This window comes from Corythoichthys intestinalis, chromosome 16, assembly GCF_030265065.1.
Source record: "Corythoichthys intestinalis isolate RoL2023-P3 chromosome 16, ASM3026506v1, whole genome shotgun sequence".
Taxonomy (NCBI): Eukaryota; Metazoa; Chordata; class Actinopteri; order Syngnathiformes; family Syngnathidae; genus Corythoichthys; species Corythoichthys intestinalis.
This window is the reverse complement of record NC_080410.1, coordinates 12210509-12216728: the sequence shown is the minus strand read 5'-3', so window position 1 is coordinate 12216728 and position 6220 is coordinate 12210509.

Sequence of the window (6220 nt, the reverse complement as noted above, 5' to 3'; positions counted from 1 at the left end):
AAAGACAAGTTATCCGTCTGGAAATGAAAAAAGAAAAAAAAAAAAGAAGAGGAGAAAAGGAAGCAAGACAGCGGTGAGTGTACTATGTTACTGTAGTTTTATGTCCTAATGTAGTAGAAGCCGGTCACTCTGAGTGTCCTAAAAAGCACTCTATGAGACTGAGGCGTTATTTTACTTTTATTAAATATGCTATTGCTCCAAGTCCAACTGTCCCCCTTACTTGCACACGCTCAAAGGGCCCCATGTTGCTTGTTGCCTGGGGCCCCCTGGGACCCTTGCTACGCCTCTGCTTATTACTATTCGTCCTTCACACAGCCTCTGGAAACAGAAATGTTTTTTAATCCATCTGAAGGTGACCGGGAGATTGATTTTTGATTCATTGATGATTTTACGACACTGTTTGGGTGTATGCTGGTCCTCATGCGAAATGCAGTCTTCCTTAAGGCAAAATACTGCCGCTTTTGTCTGCCGCCGTCACTAAAATCGACCAAAACTTAGCAAGGGCGTAGGTGTGCATAGGGACAGTAGAGACATAACACCACCAACTTTTCAGGATGCTCAAATTGTCCCCACCAACTTTTAAGCAGGCTTATTTGCATTATAATGAGTTCAGTTATATACTGTATACGTAAACAGTGTTTTAGCTAAGGGAAGTCTCCATTTTTATTGAGTTTTGTTATTCCCTGACTCGGAAGGTTTCGGTTATATTTAATTAATTTATTTATTTATTTATGCAGACAATGTTGAGTGGTCTTAAGACAAATGTTTATCTTTTGCATTCCTGGATAGTTAAGAGATTGTTAACAAGTTTGTATTTATTGTGTATGCTAATATAATTTATGTCCAAATATTGCAATTTAAATTTGCTAATAAAATCCAGACATTTATTCTGGAGGTTTTCATAAATGTTTCTGTAGTAGTTTTTGGAAACAAAGGTTTGAATCAAATGGTGTATCACCTTAGCCAATACACATTAAAGTTAGCATAAGTACAGTAAAGAAAATATGTATTTGAACATACTGCTATTTTGCAAGTTCTCTCACGTAGAAATCAAAAAGGGATCTGAAATTTTTATTGTATGTAGATGCATGTCCACTGCGAGAGAGATATTCTAAAAAGAAAAATCCAGAAATCCCAGTGTATGATTTTTAACTATTTATTTGTGTGATACAGCTGCAAACAAACAAGTATTTGAACACCTGAAAAAAACGAATATTAATATTTGAGACAGTAGCCTTTGTTTGCAATTACAGTGGTCAAACATTTCCTGTAGTTTTTCACCAGATTTGCACATACTGCAGGAGGGTCTTGGCCCACTCCTCCACACATCTTCTCTAGATCAGTCAGGTTTCTGGACTGTTGCTGAGTTTGACCTCCCTCCAAAGGTTTTCTATTGGGTTTAGGCCTGGAGATTTGCTAGGCCATGCTAGAACCTTGATATGCTTCTTACAGAGCCACTCCTTGGTTTTCCTGGCTATGTGCTTGTGGGCATTGTTATGTTGGAAGACCCAGGCACGCCCTCTTCAATGCTCTGACTGAAGGGAAGGAGGTTGTTCCCCAAAGTCTCACAATACAGGACCCCACTCATCCTCTCTTTAATACAGATCACTCGTCCTGTCCCATGCGCAGAAAAACACCCCCAAATCATGATGCTACCACCCACATGCTACACAGTAGGGATGGTGTTCTTGGGATAGTACTCGCCATTCTTCGTCCTCCAAGCACCATTAGTGAAATTGTGACTAAAAAGTTCTATTTTTCTCTCATCAGACCACAAAAATTGCTCCCATGACTCCTCTGCATCATCCAAATGGTAGGCAAACTTAAGACGTACCTTGACATGTGCTGGTATAAGCGGGGTAACCTTCCGTGCCATGCATGAGTTCAAACCATAACGTCTTAGTGTGTTACCAACAGTAACCCTGGAAACGGTGGTCCCAGCTCTTTTCAGGTCATTGACCAACTCCTGCCGTGTAGTTCTGGGCTTATTCCTCACCTTTCTCAGGATTATTGAGACCCCACGAGGTGATATCTTACATGGGGCTCCACTCCAAATGAGAGTGACCGTCATGTTTAGCTTCTTTAATTTTCTAATAATTGCTACAACCAGAGGAGTAGCAAGTGTCCCCGGGGGGCCCAGGCAACAAGCAACATGGGGCCCTTCAAGCGTGTGCAAGTAAGGGGGAAAGTTGGACTTGGAGCATTAGCATATTTAATAAAAGTCTAATAACGCCTCGCTCTCATCGAGCGCTTTTTAGGACACTCAAAGTGCCCCCCCCCCCCCAATTGCATTATTCATTCACTCCAAACTCAGTTTTCACATTGCCTTAATAAACAAAATGTAATTCAGATTATTATTAATATTATTGTGCTTAGTACACATACCTTTACACATACCGTATTCTACTGACCAGCTAGTAAGTTATATTGCTTTTACTTAGTAAGGATAACATTCTGGCACAGAAGTGAATCATGTAACATTTTACCAGTTTGGCTGATCAGTGTGTATGTTGATTCTAAACACTGATTTTATGTTCTAGGTAACATCTTTATCTATGAAGAAACGCTAGCATGCTGCAATGCTGTTAGCAAACGCTAACAAGCTAGTTACAAGTCAAGGCAGTTAATTGGTTTAGGACATAAAAATACTACGACTACTACTAGTCTGCAGTGCTTCTACTACATTAAGATATAAAACTACAGTAACATAGTACACTCACCGCTGTCTTGCTTCCTTTTCTCCTCTTCTGCTTTTTTTTTTTTTTGTTGCTTTCTTTCTTTGCTTCCAGAAGGATAACTTCTCTTCATTTTACCAATTAAAGGGCAGCTGAAGAGCTTTTCGGATTTTGGTGTAATTTTACTAATATAAACTTTGGACGAGTTCGTCAAAACAACCATGTCATTATTAACGCGTACTTGCAAGGATTATTTGCGGGGTTTTTTGGGGGGGGTTTTTGCACTCTGTTAATGGTCCCTTCGCAAACCCGGAAGTGTGACGTAGATTCCCCGACGCAGCAGAGAAGACTATCCACAGCTACCATAGCAACAACAACGATGTCATTGATATTTCCACCAAAGGTAACCATTCAGGATTGCCTTTTCGTGACGCTATCGATGGCAAAGGCTTCCAGGAAATATGATCTACAATTAATCCCTACATATTTGTACCTGAGGCGTCAGATGACGACGATTTACTTGACACAGCAGACGTCGTCATGACGCCAATTGACAGCTCGACATTTCACGAACAGGAGAGTGGTAAGCCTATGTCCAGCATCGTGATTTTTCTATTTGAGGGAATGCAATTACATGGTTGTACACATTTTCCATGCTCTCCACATAGCTGAAACTGGATATTAGGTTATGGGACAGCTCCTACCCATCTAAATATGGTAAAGCTAGCCCAAATGTGGCTAAATAAATGATTTATGGTATTGATTTTTCAAAATAAATAACAAAGCAATTTTATTTTCCAGGTGTTGCTGTAAACCTTCAAGTAAGTACCCTTTCAAGAGAATGCCTGTGTCGTCAGGAGATCCCAGACGTGAGAGCCAAACTTGAGGAGGCTGAAGCATGAATTACATTAAAACAATAAAACCATAAATTATAAACAACATTGACATATTTTGTTGACTGTTTAAAGACCAAATGTGAAGTAATTTCATAACATGCCAAATAGGGTCACAATTAAAGTAATTAAACATTGTCCAACAAATAAAGCATGAAAAAATAATGTATATGTTGTATATTTGACAAAATAATCGCGTTTCCGAAGTTCGAGCCTGAAAGTGGACAAACCCGGAAGTGATACGTCACATCGAGATCAGCAATGGCAGCGCTCCATACAGCTGCCATACAAAGCCCTTCAAACAATGATTCAAAACGCGATATAAGCGATAGATCAAGTGCAAGGGAGGAGATCCAAGTTTTTGAAGAGTTGGAGGAAGAAGAGGAGGTTGGAATTTTATGTTGGACCTAACATGTATTAGCCAGACGCTAATCAGGATGCAAACAATGTGCCTAGACTACCTGACATGGAATGGAGACAAGACCCATCGAGATTACAAGATTGGTCAGATATAGGCTGTTATTATTTTCATGATTTGAAAATGCAGGCATTGCACATAATTTTATGTTTTTGTATCTGATGACATTGTTTAAAAAATAATAATAATCAGACTTCATGTTCATTTTGGCAGATCCGGCAGCTCTCGTGCATATAAAATAATAATATAAAAACGTTGGGGGGAAAGAAAGAGATGAGTCGTTGATGGCTTTCTCCACTTTATTGTGGCAACAATAAGAAAACAAAATAATAGCGGACTGCCGCCACATTCGACCGCAAAGTTTTGCTTCTTGCTCATCTCCCCCTCGCCTCCTACTACTCACAGCTCTCCAGTCCCAGCGTCTCTTAAACGGATCGTGCACAGTGTCTTGTTATCAGCTTTTTATTGACAAAGGTATCGAATACACGACGTGCTGACAACTTTGTTTTTTTTTTTTTATTAACACACGGAGCTAACAGTACGAACACAGCTTGGGGCTCTCAGCAGGCTGTGCGGAGCGATAGATAGAGCCTGTGCCTCTCTATCACACTCCCGCGTCACGTGACCAAAACAAGAGTAATGTTGCGTGCACTTCAGGGTTCTTCAAAAAACATCATATCAGAATATTACACGCAGTTAGGACATTACAGTATAAAATAAAATAATTATGTGCATAAATTCATTTACACAACAAATCCCAAGAATTGCATGTAGTTTATGAAAACGTCATATGAAAGAGTCGGAGATTTGTTGGTGCACTGAGAAGCTGGACCAACAAATCATACTCCTGACATAAAAAAAAAAAAAAAACTTGAAATTTCGTTATCTTGGGAGCAAGCAGCCAGGATCAAATGGTATTTCAACTTGCCAAAAAGACTGTTGCATTTACTGTCTTTTTTCAAAAAGAAGGAAGATGGTTCAAAACGAGTCAGAAAAGCACATAGAAAAGAAAGAAAAAAAGGAAAGTCTCACAGCATGGCAAGTGGGCATTTGCGTTTTGTTTTCAGCACCATTTTCTGCATAATGTAATGTCCGTAACTGTGTTCGGGCCTGTGAAGGGCCGATCGAACAGCAGAGTGGTGACGTAGCGGGAAGTGAGGAGAAGAGTGCGGCGAGAGAGCGAAGTTGGCGGTCGCATGTTGCAGCAGTCCGCTGTTATTTTTGTAATTTGTTATTCAACTGTTGCCACAATAAAGTGAAGGAAGCCATCATTCACTCCTCTCCTTTCTATTTCCCTATTCAGGCTAGTACAATATGTTCCGGGACCTGTCCACGTGCCGTCATCCCTGAGCTGTCATATGTACTTTGTGTTCCGGCACCTTATGATTTACAAAGCACTGTTCCACAACAGTTGGCAGCTCTGCTTTGACAAAGTCATCAGTCATCTATCCAAAAATCACAATTACTTTTTTGCAAATCCTTGATCATAAGCAGACCGGTTGAGGAAGCAGGCATCTCCGAAGTCTTTGTAGCAGAGAACATGACGAGAACATGATGGCGTGAAATTCATTCGCTTAGTGCGAACAAAAGATATCCATTTACGTGCCCTGCTATGTTTCAGCCACTCATACAACTTTTCTTTAGATTGAGAACAATACATCGCCACACACCGCCGTGGCATCTTACCGAGAAGCAAGGGCCGCGATGCAGAATTCGCAGACGTCAAGGAGTAATCGAGATTTTCATTTTCATATATTTATCCTTTTAAACGTTTTTATTTTTTATTTTATTTTTTTCAATTTTTCTTTGTTTGGATCGATCATTTATCATCTAAAATATTGGGGAAAATGCGACAGTAACGTAAAAAATTCAATTAAGTGATAGTTATGAGGTAGATATCCGTGACGTTTTTACAGACGCCAATTTTTTCATTGTGACGTAATTTGTTTAAAACTTTAAAATATGCGAATAAATATTTTTTTAGTCGTTTAAAAATATCTATATATATATTAGACATCAATTAATGACTCTAAGCTAAAAATGATAGACATTTAGAATAAATACGATTACTTACCTTCTTTTTTTTGACTTGGTTGAAACAAATGCGGTTGCGCGATGTCTGTAAACGGGGATTTCCAGGGTAAAACGGACAAATTAAAAATAGTTTGGGGACTTAATGTGCCATGAATCTGCTATGGCAGCATATAGATATATTGTTCGATCAAACACAACAG